This window comes from Anopheles gambiae, chromosome 3, assembly GCF_943734735.2.
Source record: "Anopheles gambiae chromosome 3, idAnoGambNW_F1_1, whole genome shotgun sequence".
In the NCBI taxonomy this organism is placed as follows: Eukaryota; Metazoa; Arthropoda; class Insecta; order Diptera; family Culicidae; genus Anopheles; species Anopheles gambiae.
The window spans coordinates 70,194,897-70,211,082 of NC_064602.1; the positions used below are offsets into that span (position 1 = coordinate 70,194,897).

The following is a 16,186-nucleotide window of genomic DNA, read 5'->3' on the forward strand; positions in this document are numbered from 1 at the left end:
CATTAGCCTTCCATTGTTCATAGTCGAAAGCATTTTTCGCTAAACAAGCTAAACTACAAAAGCGATTAGCCGTGATTTGATCAGCAAACTATTGATCTAGCGCGCTGCTTAAGCTCGTGTTTGCTCCCTCGAAACGGCTCGCTCCCTCGCTCGCTGCTAGTCAATCTTGAACCACCGGCCCAAATCCCCCACAACATACCCATTGCCACCCGCCCGACATCGACACAACACCAGGAATGACCAGATTGAAATAATGGTCACAATTACGGCCATTAATGGCCGCGACGGGCCGATTTAATGAGCCCCAAAAGCGTGCGTTTCCGACGACCGATGTTTACCGAAATTGTTATTTACCATGCACCACATACCGGGCCGGAAAAGCGGGTTGGATAGGGCAGATGGGAGCTAGACCCAGAATGCCAGGATCCCATTGTTACGCGCACGCCGCACAATCCCACGAGGATTTCAATGCGCGCGAGCCTTTCCGGCTGCAACCATTCCCACAGTCATTAAAACGAGAACGAACGAACGAACGAATGAACGAGAGTGGACGACCATGGCGGAATGTCCTGTATTTGGTTGGGGATGGTGGTGTGCGAGGCAAGTGAGTGTGGGTTTGTAAAGACGCCCGAAAAGCAACCAGTATGATAGTCAGGCCCGTGATAGAGGATCTTATTTTCCTAAGGTTTGCTTTCGGCGTGAAAGCTTTTGGAGCTTTGAAGTGAAAATGAGGCAATATTGTGTATCAAGTAATGAAAATATATCAGAACATGATCAGAAACAAACTTGTTTTGTAAATTTTTTATGAAGTTAATCAATATTTTTCTCTATTTATTATGAAATAGGTTGAAAAAATACTATTTGTAATAAATAAGCAATTAGTTTATTCCTCAAATACGCAGTTAATGCATTTCACAGATTATTCCGAATTATTATAGTATATCGTTTTGCTGGAAAAATACCTCTAAAGTATAGGTAACTTGTATTAATATTGATAATTCAGTAGCTACTAGTTCACAAAAACAATGTTTTGTAGTTTTTTAATCGTAGAATATTTCAATAATTGCTAATGTTTGTCGTCATACTAATCCAAAAACTAACAAGTGCCTTAAAATGACAAAATAAATCATTGTTTATCAACGAACGCAAAGAATTGCATACCTTCAGGCGTTTATTTTGTAGATTATCCTAGAAGGATTCCTTTAAGTAAATAATTGCATCACTTTAGGCGCAATATATCGAGTAGTTTCTTGTTGTGAACTGTGCAAATTAATATATTAATTAACGAATTTAAAAGCAAGTTTATATGAGTAAAAGCACACAAGAATGCATTTTGCAACTCACTTAATGCTTCAACGCTTTCAGCGTCATCCCAAAAAATGCAATCCAATCGTTTGTTTGCAAAACAAACAAACCGAGCAGCGCATTGCAACTGTGCTGCAACACCACACACCTCAGAACGACCAAATTTCCCTTAAAATCCCACCCCACCGAACAGCTTTATTTTGCTGCTGGTGTGCATCTTACGGCGGGCAACTACGCAACACCAAACGTCAACTGCACCGTACATCACCGGGCAGCGGGTTGCCGGGAAGCGGCCCGGAATTTCTTTCCGGCCCCCGCTCTGATAAGACCGAAAACCCCCTACGCACGTTACGCATGTTCGCTTGCTAGAGTCGATGCGTACATTAGCCACCGTCAGCAATGTACGGCACCGTATGCACTACAGTGGTGTTGTCATTTCGCCCGCACTTGCACAATGTTTGTCTCGCACGGAGAGTTTCGGGAGGCTCGGGGTACGGCATAGGTTTTAGGGTAAGTCCCGCATACTCCACGAGGAAAAAAACACACACACCACGGCTCACGGGAGAAATAATGGAAGCTTAAGCAGGATAAACTCGCCGCACTCCGCAGTCTACTTTGCGCTGGCAATTTTGTGTGGAAGGGAGGCCAGTTTTTCGGTTGTCTGCATCCGGCCGGCCTTCCCAAATATTGCTCAGTGCTTGTGTGTCGCGCTTGGGTGCGTTTTGTCTGTTGTTCTGTGCAACCCGGGACGGGCCGGCGTGTGTCTGCATTGAAGAAGTGGGGATGGGATGCACACGGGCACTTGTTATCGGCAGTTCGCGCTCGCTCGGGAAAATGCGGGAAAGCAAAATCAAAGCAGCTATCTCGTCCGACCCGGATGAGGAACGTCCCCAAACAATCATGAGGAAGAGGCCGCCCGTCCGTGTAGAGCAGCAGCAACAGAGCAGCAACAACACGTCAAAAGACGGGAACCATTCCGTATGCCTTTTGTCAGCTCTTGCCACTTTCCCAGCTCCGAACGGGGGGGTGTGAAGAAGATGGAATAGCTCAAGGATATGGTGGTCCCTGCTACGACTGTGTCCTCTCGCCCGTGAGAGCTATCGGCACATTTTCAAGATAGCTGCACCCGCAGCCTGCACGAGAACAGCCCCAACGGAGACGAGCGTGGCGCTTGGGTACCGTGTACCATCAGCCAGGTTGTTTGCTTTGGGTTTGCCATTTTGCCGAGTCGTCCCGGAAGCCTTAGAAGCCGTGGCACAACGTAGTGCACTCCGATGGGTGCATTCCCGGACGAATGCACATACGCTGGGATATCTCTCACTATCTAGCGTGTGTCTTGTTGTTTCTAGCGTCCGGCATCCGAAGCGTCCAAAACCCCTGGACGATGTTTGGCTATTTTGGGTTTTACCCAGGCCGTAGATACGGATCTGCGGGTAGACGGTCTACGCAGCTTCGGAACCTCGTCTTGTGCTTCCAAAAACACAGCTAAGGAAACATTAACCGAGCGGGAATCGTGTCCACCAGTAAGGTCTTTGCATCTGTGCGAGCCTCCAAAAGAAACCGCCTCCGCACAAACATTGGAAAGAGTGGTGCACGTTTGCATATTAGGTTTTTTTGGGTGTGTGTGTGTGGAAGGCTCGCGATGAATTTGCTCAGCCGACTAGAGCGGCCAGAAACAACAAAACCGGATGCATCTCAAACATGCGTCTGCGGCGAATATGTCGAGTGCCGAGGACTTGGCCCAAACACTCGCATTGCACTTTCTGTTGCCTCTGAGACAATACCGCACGCACTAAACTAAACGGTTGTTGTTTTTTCGAAAAAGACCACATTTTTTGGCAGGTAAGACTCATATGCACACGGTGCTTTGCAAACAGAAAATGGAGTTTTTTGGTAGCAGAAACAAGATGCGTGCAGGTTCCGGTTGCTGTGCATTCTGGACGAAAAGGTTGCATTAGTCTAGCTACCGAACGGACCTAAGGGTGATTCTAAGGCTATTATGGTTAGGAAGATATACTCGGGCATGTTCCCAGAATTCTAAGCACTGTTGATTTTGGGGCTCCTCTAGCAATCATACCACGAGTAGCCAGCAGCTATTTTGAAATTAGAAAACGGCCATTTGTTGGATCTCTAGCCTAGGGATAACTTCAGCTTTTGAGCCTGGAAATTGGCTGGAAATAGACACTGTTATCCTTCTACTTTGTTTGATTCTATTTGGATTTTGGACTTGGAGACACATTTTAGTGTTAACTAAAAGATCTGTTTGTCCTGTTAAAGAGAAATCCATAGTTTTCTGTATTTCTTATAGTTCTGTTAAACATTTCTGATTTATAAGACATTTTGTTGGTTAGTTTGTGGTAAAATCAGACGCTTGAATTCTTGGGGTATTTTGGTTGGAAAATCCAATATCAGAAAACTTTATCCAATGATTTGATTTCATGTTAGAACTCACTATTTTGATTTGCCTTTGCTATCAGCGACAACATTCTTGTATTTCAATACAACACAACGTAACAATTTCATGTCCTAATCTGCAGTCCAACTTTTTCTTTGATGGTTTTAAGATTGTGAACCTGAAATTATTTGAACTAATAGTACGTGTACTTTATTAGACTTGAGATCGTTATTAAGCCATTCTGTTTTTCTGATGATATTTCACATTCCTTGCCTCTTTCTCTGACAAAAGTGCAAACGTTACCTACTGCTGCTCATACCCATCAGCATAATTCAATCACCAATTTGTCGTCGTGCGGTTGCAGACTTACAGACGGAGGGCGCCCTCCATATATACACCAAACGCCATAAACGCGCGTAAAACCGTCACTTTCCGTGTCCGACAAACGGCGGGCCCGGGTTGGTGTGAAAACCCAAACAAAAACAACATTAGCGTAACCGTCCCGTCCACTCGGTCCACACCGTGCAACCACCCCCAGCAGCATGCTGCGGAGAAGGATGATGCTGCGAACGTGCATGCGGCGAATGACTGGCAGCAGCATGTGATACGGCGCTGCAAATGTGAAGAAGCGCCTGCTAACGCCCCGAAACGATACGGAAGCTTTGACGGAGAGGGCGGGATGGTTTTTGGTCGCGATTGCGGTCGCGTGGTGGTGTGAGCGAACGTTTTCGAAGGAAACGGTTCAACTGCAAAACGGCCCCATAACTGGCCGTAAGGTGTAAAAATACATTCAACTTAATTAACCGATATATGTCAATCGTAATTGCAGTCGTTGAACTTAGCTCGGGAAGAGGGGCGGAAACATGTTAATAAACATGTTGGTGCAGAAAATATATTAATTAAAAGGTTAAGAAAACCACGAAAGCCCTATTGAATCGGGAATTTCAGGAGATTTATCCCCATCTTGTGTTTTTCAGGTTTTATAACATTAAATTATGTATATGTAATTTAATAACCAAAACCCAAAAATTATCAAACATCTGCAATTGGTTCAATAGGATTAAAACATGACATAAAACGTAAGATACGATAGAGGAATGTAATAATAATAGATCAATATAACAATATTGGCAAAAAATATTTTAAAAAATCTTTGCTCCCAAAAATGGCCAGCAGGATAAATACCGTCCCTAAACTTCTAGTTTCTTTACCATAAACAATACATGAATTAAGTTTTTAAATAATATTTTAACGCATTTATACTCTGGTTTTCAATCAAAAGTTGACAAACCGTGGTACTAACATGAGATACATTTCCAAAATCTTTGGTCAAATTAGTCTTCAAATTAGAAATCTTAGGATTTGTGGTTGAATTAAACAGTGTAATCTATTACAATAACCATGTTCTTTGGAGCATACAATAAGTTTTTATCTTATCTTTCTTTCTACAATCCCTGAAAAATGTACAGTACCTGTCTTACACTACATAAATTAGGACTGTTTTTCATATTATTCTTATTTCAATCCTGCAGAGCAATACTCGTTACACACGGATTAGTACTACTGTATGCATAAGTTAGTATAACCAACACATTTATTTTCAAATTATATACAAAGCAATACAAAAAAACGACAAGACAAGTTGAAAAGTCATTGCTTTTCAGTTCATCTTTTACCCCCTAATCCAACCATCTATTGGTCAACAGCTTGGTACGCAAAAAGGTAAGGAAGAGAAGGAAAGGAAAAGGATCACCACCACGTGGGATAAACACTCACACACACACAGGGCAAGGCCGTTTGCTGCCATACGCACGGCATGTGTACCGGGCAGCATGTGCACAGAACGGCCCCAGGAAACGGACCCATACGAAAGAAGGCAAAGATGCACAGAACAAGAGCGCCTGTACAGGAGAACAGCTGAACGAAACGATGCTAAATTGCAGCACAACCGTTTCCGGGGGCACAGTTCGACAGTTTGGCTCAGCAGCAGCAGCAACAGCAGCTTGCTTGCTTGCTTGCTTGTGTTCGACGTTCGACGGACACACAAATACACACTCACATACCGTTCCGTCCGGCTGATGCGCTCACGCCGCAAAACGGAGGGATAAAAAAGAACGAGTCGACGAGGAAGTCTGTCAACATATGATCACATAAATTTCGAACCCGATGCAAGAGACAGGTGTAAGTTAATGCGCCAGCGTGTCGAAGAAACGACCGTCTTCGGCGCCCCGTACACAACCAGGGTGCTCCGAAGAGGTCCTCCCCAGAATGGCGATGCTTTCTGAGGAACAGCTCCACTTTCTAATGGCCGCGCGGCCATGTACGTGACATACGAGTTAGGTTCATTCCCTGGTAGAACGCAATCCAACGCATTAGAACAGATTCGGTTCGGGCAAAGGCAAAGGCCTCCCCGATGTAACCAGTTTCTAAAAAGCGATTAGTTTCAGCTTACACACACGGGGACGAGCGTCATTAGGTCCTAGGAATAGGCACCCACATCCCGTCAAGAAGCGAGGAGCATAATGTCTAACGGCAAACGGTATGACATTAAAGATGCAGACCATAGAATGCATTGGATGACGCCTTTTGGACAGGGGCATAGCGTCCAAGGAGAAGTCGAGCAGTCCCCTACAGATCTCCAACCAACTCCAACCAACTCCTCCAACTTCCTCCAAGATTCTGAAATGCGCGCGCGAAACCAATCGGCCATCATTCCAAGACACACGTGCAGGCTTTCCCGTCGTGCCGGTCTTTTTTGGCGCGACCCGTACCCCCTCAACATCTCCCTTTACTTCCCCATAGCCACCCTCAACCAAGCACTCCACGGTCCAGTGCAATGTAATGTTTTTGCACGATGTTTATTTTCGGTTGCGTGATGCACGGCAATCATCGACGGGCGAAGGAGTGACTCCTGCTTCCCCGAAGGTTGCGGACTAGTCCATGGGGTGTACATACCCCATGTTTCGTAGAGCTATTAAACCCTTCCACCAAACCCCTTCGGACGTCTAGCGGGACGTCTTGGCGAATAGAAGAGGTTTGTGGGCAATAATAATCATCATACCACCCAAGCACCACTGTATTGCTGTGTGTGCCGCCGGTGGAATGCTCAGACATTCAGCAACGGGAGCCGATGCATCCTGTATAGAGCAGTGTGTTCACAGCGCCAACTGCTTTGATTTATGGGCACCTAATCCGGTGACAGATGGAGGCGGCCGGTTTTAAGGGGCTCGGCTCGGAGACGAAGAAAAGTGTGTATGTAATTGGTTTGTTCTAATTTGAGAAAATTCCACCTAGAAACACACACACACTCGGGTACCCTTCGTTTGTATGGATGGTTGACTCTTACCTTTCTCGAAGCACTGGGGATGTTTCGCTCGTTCGATGAATCCTTGGAAGCAGTCCAACGGCAGGACTGGAACGGTTTGGTTTTATTGCGAACGAAAAGATGATAGAACTTACACAAACACCCACTACTGTTCGAACGAAGGATAACGACCGGTTTGCGAAGCTGGAGTAAACGCAGAGCGATCACAGAGAGAGAGAACACTGAGAGCGTGATGGAACGCGCGCGCACGTGCTTCACCGGAAGGCGTTCTGGGGGTTTTTTTTGGGGGCTGAAACCGGCTACACCGACGACACCGGTAAAACTGGAAACAACACAGCGGAAACGGCACGAATGGAACAGCTGATCGGTTTGTTGTTGGAAGAAGCCTCTTTCTCACCTCACAGCAAATAAAACTCACAAATTTTGGACCAATCTTGGATCACTTTTAAGAGTATTAGAAACGTTGATAACGCAATGCCCAATCAAGAAACACTTTCTGTTCACAGCACTGTTTACTAGGTCAACCAAAGCAGGTCTCTTCAAGCTTGCAGACACTTTCGAACTAACACAAACACTCGCCCGGCCAGCTCACATCGGGCTAATTGAACGCATCTGTCACCTCTTTTTATGCAAACAACACTTGCGAGAGCGCGCAATTCTGTTCTGTTGCACTAGAAAACTCTTCGTCACGACATTAACACATCCGTGCTTTCTTGCACGGTTTCGTCGTTGGCCAAACTCGCGGCTTGCAAAGAACAACACAAAAAAACGAACCAGAAAGAAGGCCTACTGCGACGACGACGCAGCTGTTTCCCTTTCTATGCTAGCCGGCAGACTGATGACGGACGGACGCTCGCACCACCAGCTGGCGGCAGCATGTTGTGCGGCTGGCGAGATAATATGCGGTGTTGTGTGTGTGTGTACGTCTGATGCGGCACAGATGTTTGCCGCCCTCCGCCTTTACGAAACCGAACGCACCGAGCGCAAACTGTTTTGTGTGATGCTGCTGCCTGCTGTCTGCTGCTTCTACCACTGTTATAGCCGGCGAATAAGGAGAGCGAGAGAGCAGAAGTGCGCGTACCGGAACGGCACCGACCATCCGACACCGAAGACGAACACGGCGAGAATGCGCTCCCAGCGGTGTTCGCATGAGCATTGTACCCGGTCCTAACGTTTATGGAAAACGAGCCGCCGCAGCCGCCGTCTGTGTCGATGTGCAATCGCATGCGTCGAAAATTGGCCGCCTTTGGTGGGTGTTAGACGTGGACGGAACCGAATCGAGCCGAAGGAACCGAGTGCTTCGTTCGCCGAGCCGATTGGTCGAATACGAAAGAGATAGCAAATGAGTGATCGTAAAGCGACAGACTATGAATTTAGGAACAGAAACAGGCACAGAAACAATTACAATACATCAACAAAACAAAAGTTGGATGATTTAGTTTCTTGATTCTTTTACTTTACATTTATTGTATCAACATTGCACATCTATTTAAATTCACCTTAATGTATAACTAAATTGTATTGTATACATGCAGGAAGGATTGTATTTAAGGAGTTATAAAATATTATTTCAACTTTTTTATTTCATGAAGAACTTCTTACCAAACGTGCGACGAACAAAAGTAAGTACACATCCATAAAAGACGTAACGCCATAATTCAACATTTTTTAAACATTTAATTTATTCGAACAAATGTTCACAACGTTGGCATTGTTAGGCACTAATGATGACGTCTAGGTTATTTGGTGTGCGTTTCTATTTTTAATTACGTCGTTAAATGTTTCTACAACTTAAAATAACGAAAATAAATTGTATTACCATGCATCATGAAACATGTATCTTCAACAAAAAATGAAAGTTTATCTGTAAGAACTCACAACTAGCTTAACTAGAGGATCGCCATTGTGAGGGACCTTACGTCATTTAAAAAGCGTTAACCATTGGTTTCCGTAAATAAAACATAGCAAATAGAACTGAATTCTTGGCTATTACGTGCATTTTTATACGTTTATTGATTTTGTAGGAAAATCCATGAGCTATATAAACGATAGAGTTGATAGTTTTTTTAGTCAAGTAAACGCTAAAATCAATTCATGTATAAGTATCAATTTAACTTAAATCGTCCATAAATTTCGTAGATAATGAGGAATAAATGTAATAATAAATAAAATGAAATATTTCTTTCTTGTTATCCTGAAATATGAAGTAACATACTGAATTAATCAATAAATTCGCCAAATAACACTCGAATTATTTTTGTTTTCTGTAATACCTGTGTTCAATCTATGTTTGATGTAAAATAAGTACTCGCAAAGTCCAAAATATTTTTATTCAGTATATTTAATAAAAAAAATTAAAAAAAAAAGATAAAAAAAATATATAAAAAATTAAAATATAAAAAACACGTAAACAGCGTGTTTTTCAACAATTCGAATCCAGGAGACCTCATGTCAAGTGACGAATTGTCTAAATGCTCCATTTACCATCAATTGATCTCTTTAATCCACCTTTCTGTACACAGTTAGATTAATGCAACATTTTTATACAACTTTCCAGGCTAATGTTAACCATCTTTACTAGCATATACTACATTAAAAAAACGGTGTAGACAAAAAGAGCGATTACATAAATTTTCTTAGGATTGCATTTGTTTTATTGATCCATTGCAATAAAAAAAAATCTTTACTTAAAGAAGCTATATTAAAAAATAGGTTTAGACAAAAAGAGCGATTACATCCATTTTCTTTGGATTACATTTGTTTCATTGATCCTTTGCAGTAAAAAAAATCGTTTTGTTCAATACATTATAAACCTGCGAAATTGTTACAAAGTAGTGACAAAAACACTTCAACACAAACAACAAGCAATCAAACGACGATATAACAGCTTCATCGCGCGCCAGTAGCTGTTTATTTAAATTTCTACCGACAGGACAACGAACATGCTTACAAAAATGATGACGAAAATAATGATGACGATGATGGTTGAATGGGGTTGGTATGTTCTGAGGTTTGGCTCCTTCGCCGCTCAGCGCTCAAACGCAAAGCGTAAAGATTAAATCATGAATGAATAACAGCCCGGTGGCGGCAACCGAGGAGGTGTGCGGTACAGTGATAAATATGTTGTTATCCGTTTCATTTCACTCACCATTCTGTGCGAGCCTGCGGTAAACGTTGGTTTGCTTTTACACGATTCAGTCCATTTTTGTTTTCGGGCCCACCACGTTGCATCCCTTTCGGCGGCGTGTGAAGGGGTTGGTGCGCATTCAGTGCAAAAGAAAACTGTTGCATGCCTTCAACCATTATGTGTCGTTAAATGCCACGCTAGGTGATGAGTGTGTGTGTATGTGAAGGAAATAAAAATAAATATTATGGCCCATTGCCAAGATCAGATTATGTGGAATGAAGAAGGGATTTAATATGGTTGTTAGTGGATTATAATGAAGAAGGGGTCGATTTTTTAAATTGATTTTAAATATTAAAGTAACCGTATGGTCAGTGAAAACTCTTTTCTGTAAGTTTCTAGGGTAATTATTTATCATCTAGTTGATCGTTTTGTTAATTCAATAGAATAAAACAGGGATGTGTCTATATATTTATGTTTATACATATTTTTTTTCTCCTGGACTCTCTGTTTTTTTCTTTTTATTCCAATTTATTTTTAAGAAATATGATCTTTTCTTGTTTTTTTCGTTTCTCTCATGTATTTTGAAGCTTGTGTCTACAATAACATTCAACTTCCATTTTTTCATATGTATCGTTTCACACTTTAACTCGTTTAATTTTTTTTATTCTCCCGCATTATTAATTTATATCTATAGATATTCTTTATGTTATGTTTTTATTAATGCCATGATATTTTTCATTTAATTTGTTCGTATGATTTATCTATTTTTTGTGTTGTTGTCTTATTCAGATTCGTATTTCTTCCCCTCTTTGTTTATTTTTGTTGATTTATTTATTTCTTGTATTGTTGTTTTGTTTATATTCTTAAGATTTTTCTTTTTTTCTTTTTTATTTTTTGTGCGTTTTGCAATTATAATCCTAACTTATCGAGTTTTCTTGATATTTTTTCACTGTTATGCTTTTTATTAGATATTAAACATAATTATTCGAATCATTTAACTATTTTACTCAGACAAGCGCCTCAACTCCCACCACCTGACAATCAAGTGCGTGCAATCCGCTGCCTGATTTAAAATTTCAAAAAACCTGACGCATGAATCCTTCTCGTACAGTTCCCTTACACCGCAAGGACTGCTAGCAAAGTGTGGCCTGGTGTATTAGGGAAAAATGAAAACACCAAGCTACCGCCGACAAAGGGGGAAAACCACCACCAGCAGCACGATCGGAGCCGGGAGAAAATATTTCCCACGGAACTTTAGCCACCGCCACCGGCAGGGACACTAGGGGCACGGGGCAGGGTGTCTCGCTAATAAAACTTCTGCCAAATGCGGCCCGGCTGTTGCCATCGGGTGGGATGTATTATATGTATATCGTGTGTATGTGTGTGCATTTTTTCCTTCTCTCCACTCTTCTTTTCGCATGTGGCCCCGTGTTTGTTTCATTAGAATTCTTATCTACCGAACACACCCAACACCACATGGTCGGTTCGGGTTGGCCCCAGGGTTGTATAGCTGGGCCCGCACCGGTCTGCTATCCGCGCGGAACACATTTGGCGTCTGCGAAAAAGGCGCTTTCTCCGACGGCGTGGTGCACACAGAACGGGGTTTTGTGGTTTTTCTGAGGGTTCCTGCACAGTGCGGGAGCTGAGATTAGAGGGCGAAGGTGGTGTTGGTGTCGGTGGACCCTTTTTCCCTCACTTCGATTCCGAGAGCAGCATTTGGTGCGCCAGCATGAACCTTTTGCCACTACTGCTCCCGCCTAGCGTCTCCACTACCCAGGACCCGGATTGATACCGGGCGACGACTGTTGACTGTTGATTTGCATGTGTACTATTTCCCACATCTATCCGCACCTATCTGACCGTGGTGGACTGGTGGAGTGTGGAAAAACGGTTTACTTTGTGCCGCTCCTTGAGCAATCGGGCTGTGTGAGTGTGCTCTTTTCTCTCTTTCTTTCTCTCTTCAACTCCAACCCTTTGCTGTAATTGTGCTAGGTTATGCCCAGTTTGAACAGAACTGAATTTTTCATAATTTTTTCATCGTACATTACCCGGGTGGAATGAAAAATAATTGCGGAAATAGACAATTAAATATGCAAAAATGCGAAAACTACAGCACGCACCTTTCCCACAGGATCAAAGATTCTACAAACAGTGGAATAAATTTAAACTGAAGCTGAAAAGCATACGTTACACGTTCATTAACAATTTAAAGTACCATTTTTGTGTTATACAAGGTAATTTTGTAAATTGCTTCTTAACCAAACAATATTGCAAATGAAGTATGTATACATCTTTTCTTTTCGTAGTTTTCAACAAGTAACCATCTACATTTATTACAAATTATGTGATTTGATTGCTTGTAAGCAGCCAATCTTAATGGTCTTTATACTCATCTATGAAACATTAGCAAACATTTATCGACTTCGTTTCAAAATTTGAATTTCAAACTGATCTTTCAGGCATATTTCCCGAACCGAAGTAAAAAAGTAACACATTTTTCTTCGTTCCCGCTCGTCTACTGATGTGTACAGCCGTACACAATTGTACGGCACACCAATCGAAACCATTCACCGGGGGTATTAAGTGATTTTCCCTGCCGAAGAACATCTGCGTTACATCTGTTCCACGGGGCTGGATCGTATCATGCGCGCGGCAAGCATCAGCTTCGATGATGTGATGCGCCCCGACAAGGACTTTAACCGGGCAGACCGAAAACATGGATGGACAGCAAACTTTCAGACAATTGAATACTGTTTAGAGTAAAAAAATAAATTGACGATGAGCTCATATTTTCCCGTTCGAATGTTTATAATGTTTCCCAATTTATATTCAATATTTTAACATGTCCTTAAATTTTTATCATTTTAATCATTTCTTATATCTTCTATATTTTATATCCATCAATCACTGACTGTATCACATGAATCATATGCATCATTATTGAAACAGTGAGACAAATCCCAAGAAACTCATCTGCTCGACACCGACCCGCCGACGGTTGATGATGGCCGAACGACCTTTCTAAGCAGCCCAAAACCCCTCGTGGGGTCGTCTGCCTTACTTTCCCGTTTTCTCCATCGCTGACTGACTCTGTCTGCTGGTGAATAAAAACAGCTGCGAACGGTATGCGCATATACAGCCGCCGCCGCCGCTGCCACCACATGGAAGCAGCATGTGCAACGCGTTGCGCTCGACACATCGTCCCTTTGCGGCTTGCGCGTACACGTTGCTTGGGTTGGGTTTTCCCCCTTTCCTATTTTTTGTTTTGTTTTTCTTTGGTTTTGTATTTTCGATGACCAGATGCTTCCTGGGCAGCAGCATGTGCACGTGTAATCGGGAGCGGGATTCGGGCTGCGCACCTTGCCGCGGGTTGCGTACGGTGTTGTAGGTGTGTCGATTATGCGAAACGATAACGACCCCGACCGCAGCTTGCACGCGTCGGGTCGGGTTGGCTTAATGAAGAAGAAAGGGGACAGTTTTTGTTGTTGTCTTGGAACAAGTGAATAAGCTCTTAATTATAAAAAGGGCTTTATAAATAAATGGATTAAATTAAATGGATTAAATATTTACTTTCTCAGTCTTTATTTGTCTTAAAAAAGAATATTACGAATAAAACTGTAGATTGATTTTATTTTTATCCAATAAAAGTTATCACCGATTAGATAAACTGAAAGGCTTCAAAAAGTAATATAACCTCAAAAAAAAAATCAAAAGCAAACTGAGCTTGAAATTTATTTTTTTTTGAAGACAAAGGTAAACACGTCCTGTGGCGAGATCCTGTTCTAACAGTTTCCCAAATGAAAACCACTTCCACCCATAAATGACACCAAATTTGAATTTCGCGGCATTTTCGCTTAGTTAGTGCGATAGTTTCTATCCATCTGCACCATCCTGGGTATCTTCTATCCACGTGTCTATTGTGGTCCATGTCTTCACTTCACTTGTCGCCTCAATCAAAATCCCCCCTTTTTTAAACTAAACTCACAGACACGCTGTCGTTTTCGGAAGAAGAGAATGTGACATGTGTTAGGAATTACATCATTTAATATGAACAAACGCGCCACAGTGTGTGTGTGTGGGTGTGGAGGTGTGCGGCTAGCCAGCGTCGCATTGTGTATAATTATTGGAATAAATTAACGGAAAAGTATGCAAATTAGGAACAGATTTTTGTTTTCTCTTTTTCGTCTTCAGCTCTATCCGTGCGCTCCATGGAGGGAGGGCGAAAAAACGGTGGAACCGTTGTAACAGCCTTGTTAACAAAATGGGCCAACGGAAACGCTGGCCACAGAACAAATGGTGCAATTTGTTGTAATTAAAGCGATGCTTTGGAAGACTCGTTGTTGTTACACTTTTTGATGAATTTTTATACAAAAAAAAGCTTAAAAAATTAAATATTTTTACTTATGAAATCACAGATCTGTAAATGTTTGCTCAAGTGTTCCGAAAAGTAAAAATACATTTTCAATTCAAATCACCTGCACACTACAAAAAATCTAAACAACAACTCCACTAAAGCTCTCAAAATGCATTGAACCCTTCCCGGTGAAAAGTGGATAAAAAGAAGAACCACAAAGAGAAAAAGCGGAAAAAGTGCGATTGCAGAATCCGAACCGACCAGCTCATGGACAGAACAAATACAACATTTTTACAATCGATCAAAGAAGACGCCAAACCAAACGCGGACGGAAACAGAACAGAAGAAAAAAAATGCGCCCAACACAAACCGGATAAACAAACAGGACCAAGAACCACCAGGAGCTAGCATACAAAAATGTATTTAAAAACAAGCATAAATACTCTTTCTCTATCCATCAACCTTCCTATGCCTCTTTGTCTTTCCTTCTCTCTCTCTCTCACACACACACACATGCATTCTTTTACCATCAACGCAGGCGAGCGTGTCTACTGGGCCCGTGTGTGTGTTTGCATGGAAAATCTCTAAATATACCAAGGAAAACTCGAGCGCCCGTTTCCGGATGCCCGAGCATTAGGTGTGTATGTGTGTGTGTGTGTGTGTGTGTGAGTGTGTGTGTGTGTCAGCCTTTGCCCTTTTCCCCTTTCGATTCTTCCGCGTTTTGCCACCCGGCCAGCCACGCGGCATGGTTTTTCATAACCAACCTTTTATGGGAAATGCGCTCGATCAAGACAGGTGCGTTTATTTATTTTGTGTTATTTGATTTGAATTGATTTCGGGATTGGCAAACATACTCACACACACCCACATACAGATCAATATTCGAAAACTTATCGTACAGTGTACACAGTGGCCCAACTGTATTAGTACGGTGCGTTTTGAAGTGATTTATTTGAAAAGTAATGTAAAAAATCTTCAAGTTGTTTTTGTGTTTTTTAATTGGACAATTTCATGTAGTTTTCTTCCGTTTTTGTGTTATAATGTTTTCTATCTAATTATTCTCTTATCTATTGCTTATTCGCCGTTCCTTTTTCTGTTTGCTATTTTTATTCATAGAGTTTTCATACTAAGGTCTTCTCTCGGCGTGTGTTTGATGATTTCAATTTTGTATTATTGTTTTTCTTTTAATTTTTTTTTATTTTCTGCTAGTCTTCTTTGTTTATTTGTTTTGCTTCGCACATCGTGTTGCCTATGATTGTTATTTTAATAATTTTACTTGTTTCGTTGCTTATTTAGTAATTTTTATTTTATTTTTTTCTTTGTTGTTGCTGTTTTCTTTATTAATTTTATTTGTTTTTTTTTTATTCCTGTATGATTGTTGTTTGAACTAGTGATGGGTAAATTCAACAAAAATCCGGAATCGCTTCCGAATGACTCCGCCAAAATTGGAAGCGGTTCCGGAAGGTAGGTGCAAAACTCCGACCTCGGAGCCGTCTGGAGCCGTTCGGAGCCGTCCGGAGCCGTCGAAGCCGTCCGGAGCCGTCGAAACCGTCCGGAGCCGTCGGAGCCGTCCGGAGCCGTCGGAGCCGCTAGTCGGCAGCTAGAGCCGGTCTGAGCCGTCGTAGCAGTTGGAGCCGACGGAGCCGGTTGGAGCCGATCGGAGCCGGTCGGAACCGTCGT

The 16,186-nt window shown here is 42.3% G+C and overlaps 1 protein-coding gene across 3 annotated transcripts in view; it reads right to left on the minus strand.

Moving 5' to 3' along the window:
• LOC1271092 (protein CBFA2T3) overlaps positions 1 to 8,174 on the minus strand; it is an 82,414-nt gene extending 74,240 nt beyond the window's left edge. For 2 of the 3 annotated variants that reach the window (XR_009766078.1, XM_061657618.1), the window contains exon 1: positions 7,047 to 8,174. The gene's annotated coding sequence lies outside the window, so the exon portion shown is untranslated. The remainder of the gene's footprint in view (positions 1 to 7,046) is intronic. The other variant, XM_061657617.1, reaches the window with a different exon arrangement.
• Between the last annotated feature and the right edge of the window lie 8,012 nt (positions 8,175 to 16,186).